The sequence below is a fragment of the Pteropus alecto genome, unplaced genomic scaffold, assembly GCF_000325575.1.
Source record: "Pteropus alecto unplaced genomic scaffold, ASM32557v1 scaffold7, whole genome shotgun sequence".
NCBI lineage: Eukaryota > Metazoa > Chordata > Mammalia > Chiroptera > Pteropodidae > Pteropus > Pteropus alecto.
The window spans coordinates 60,106,337-60,110,246 of NW_006494614.1; positions in this window are offsets into that span (position 1 = coordinate 60,106,337).

Below are 3,910 nucleotides of genomic sequence, written 5' to 3' on the forward strand. Positions count from 1 at the left end.
TGGGCTCCTGGAACTTGGAAAGCACTGTGAGGTTGGGGATACAGTCTGGCATCCCAGGTTCAAGCACAGATTGGGCCCCAACTGTGTTCCTGGCCTTGTGACACTGTGGTACAGGACAAGGGAAATCCCCCAGGCTCTGCCCTGGTGGGAAAGGCAGGCCTAGAGAAAGATACATAAAATCGCCTGTGCTACCTGCTCGGAGCCTGGAAACTCTCCTGACAGGTGAGGGTAGATTCTTGCGGTTTCTGAGCCAGGACAACCCTGCAAATTTGAGACATGCCCAGATGCTCTGTGCTGACGGTCTCTGGTCTCCTGCAAAACTGAGGGTGGTGGTGGGGGCGGGGGGTGGAGTTCTCCCTGTTCCCAATGATGGGTCTGTCTGTGAGCATCCGTCGTGGCTCTTCAAGTCCACTACACTCACATCCTAGGAATAGAAGTGGAGAGAGCTGGGGCGACACATCGTGTGGTCTGGAAGGAGCTGCAGGAGGGCGGTGAGGCTCGGAGGGAGGCAAGAAGATGGCTCTGCTGGGGTCAGGAGGCTGTGGCTCTGGGATGTTTTGGTGGCTCATTCCTGACTGAGCCTTATCACACTTTCCCCTTAGAAACAGGTACTTTGAGTCTTCTTTGGTATGTGACATTAATAGAAATGAACCTTGACATTTCTTCTCATTCTCTAGCACATACTCGGCCTGTTTTGTGTCCAGACAGGAAACTCTCAGTGTTTCAGTTTCCATACCTGTGAAATTGGGGACACGTGTGAGGAGAGAGAGGATGCAACTCTGTAGGCTCCTCCTGCCCTAACAAGCTGGCATCTCAGACTTAGGACAAAGCTAATTTTGATGGCTAACGAAGCCAGAGAGTTATAGAGACACACTGCCTGGGTCCAGCCACCAAGCTGTGTGAACTTGGGCCTTTACTTCCCTTCTCTGTGCCTCTATTCCTCACCTGTAAACAGGGAATATAACAGAACCTACCTCATGGGCTTGTTGCAAAGATTTGGCAAGTCTGCATCTGTAAGGCACACGTCCCTGTGTGTGACTGGCATTTTACCGATGTGCCAAACACTACTACACAGGTCCAGAGGACGTGCTTTGCCTGGATTGTCTCACTTCATCCTCCTCCTAGCCCTATGGGATACATCATTTTGTTATTGCTGCTTTACAGATGGGGAAACTGAGACTCAGAGAGGTTAAGTAGCAGACCGAGGCCACAAATATAGTAAATGGCAGAGCTGTGCTGTCATTCTGGTGTGTCAAGCTGTGCCAGTGGCCCTATCCTGATGTCATCCACTCACAGATGACCAACGACTGTCACCTGCCTTCCTCCTCCCCTGATTTGTGCCTGCCCACTTCCTGGCTCCCGAGATGTGTGCCAGGGGACTTTCCTGAGTCACTGGGTCATTGAGGGAAACAAAAACATCCAGCTGGATGCCTCTCTCCTCCCACTCCTGGCTCGTTTTATATGTACACATAGGCACATGCATGAACACAGGTGTACATATGCACATGAATACACATACACATGTATACACCAACCCATGCAAACATACACACACTAGCACATGCACATACAAACACAAATACATGCACACACTAATACATGCACACATACACACACAGACTCACACTTTCACATATGTGGTACATATTCAGGAAGTTCTGGATGATCTCAGCTTAGTCAAGAAAACTGCACCTCCCTCTTTTTATCTCATTGATCTCTGTGGCCCTCCTCCCTCAGACTCCGTGACCTCATCACAGTGCCCCACTCACCTCAGAGTGCTGACGGGCAGTGGCAGAACCTCCTTAACCACCGGATAGAGCCAGCAAGGGTCAGCGCGTGCACACATACGCGCGCGTGCATACACACACAGTCACCTACAACATGCCGGGCCCTGTGCCCAGAACATCGTGCTCTCTCTGTCTCATTTGCTCTGCACAAAAAAAAAATCTGGTGAGGATCACAATCCCATTGTATGGAGCAGGAAACTGAGGCTTAGGGAGCTAAGAGGCTTACCCAGGGCTCGCTCAGCTAGAGAGAGATGGGACAGGCCCTGGATATACATAGTGAATAAGATGGACCTAGGTCCTGCCCGGGGGAGGGAGCACCCAGCTCCTGAGAAGCCAGACAGGGAACAGTCGACAGAAAAATAAAGTCAACAGCAAATTCCTGTGCAAATGAGCTGAGACAGAGGATAACAGAGAGGGCCTACTTGAGATGGAGAAGACAAGGAAGTCTCTTGGGGGAAGACACTACAACCAAGACTATAGAGAGAGCAGGAGGAGTTGGTTTGGAAAAAAGCTATGAAAAGCATTTTAAGCAGAAGGAACAGCATGTGCCAAGCCTTGTGGAATTCACGAGCAACCCCACAGTGGACCCGTTACCTTAGCTGGCGTTGCTTTACCAGCAACCTCTTGCTCTGTGTGGGGTTTGATAGCTGTCCTAGGACACAATTAAACAGACCTCACTCTTGAAAGTTTTCCTAACCAGTCCCCCTCCTCTCGCTAGGTATTAAAAATGCCAGGAGTGGGGAAACTCTGGGCCCTGCCCCCGACATTCCTTTGGGACAGTTTTGCTGACACGGCTTTTTTTCTGGATCTGGGTGAGGGTCTGAATTTCACATTTCTGGTGATAATGATGATTTTCCTGTTCACCCCTGGACTGTGACCCCTGGAATATCCACCAGGGTTTCCAATGAGGTGGCCCTTTCCTCTTGTTCCATTTATTTATAATGCATGGCCCTCCTTCTAGCCAAGGGAAGCCTAGTTTTATTTACATGTCAGTGCCCCAGAAGGCAGACGGGCCCACCTGGCACCTTTGTCCCCAGGCTCACTCTGGGCTCCAGCTGGCAGGTCAGGACAGCTGTCACCTGCTTGGAAATCAGACTCATAGAATTTTGAAGCTGGACAGGATGGCATTTCACAGATGGGAAATGTGAGGCCCAGGAAGGCCTGGATTTGCAAAGACCTCCCAGCCCGAGTCAGAGCAGTGGGGAGGACCGAGGAGTCCTGGCTGTGTCCCCTCCATAGACTGTCCTCATCAGCAGAAGGGTGATGGAGACCAGGTGTTTTGCCTAGTGAGGCTGCACGGGTCTGAATCCCAGCTCTGCTACTTCTGAAAAGGAACCTAACCCTCAGTGCCTCCTCTTTCTCATCCCTAAAATGGGCTTTTCGCCCCACTTAACCAGAGTTATTGTGAGGAGTAACTGTGCTGATGCATGTGAAGTGCTTAGAAAAGCACCTTGGCACATACTAAGGTTTTTCTCTGTGTGTTAAATAAATACAACAATACAACATATCTATCTATTCATATATACAATAACTTTGTGGAAACGGTTAATCCTCCTCCAGAGCTCCTGTTTAACAAGAGGAAAAGAGGCCCCAGAGTTGTTGAGTCACTTGCCCTGGGACACACGGCCCTGGACACAGGACTTTCCTCGTCCCTGGCCAGCGGTGGGGAGGGTTGTGGCAGGGTGAGGACTCTGTCGTGTTCCAGGAGATAGCTCCTCTCCTGCCTCCAAAATTAGAACACTGGGCCCTGGAAGGTGCCCCCAACTCTGGACTGCTGAGGGCTGTAAATGGCCCTCATTGGGTCCCCCCTCTCGAAGGGGGAGGGAGGCAAGGCATCCTGAGTGAAATCTGCTCCTGTGCTGAGGCTGCCCCTCCTGAGAGTTCCTCGGCGGGCTCCACGGTCTCGGGGGACGCCAGCCACGTCCTTACCTGGCTCCTCCCGCGTCCTGCTTGACCTTTACTTAAAGACCAGCTGTAGCCGCTGATGGGTTTCTGCGGGTCCCCGAGGAGACCCTTCAGATGGCTCGAGCCGGGAGCGCTGGAGAGAGCCCCTAATTGGGGCAATGAATCATCGTTCTCGGCTCCCGGCTGGACACAAAATAGATAGAGGAGCCGGCGCGCTA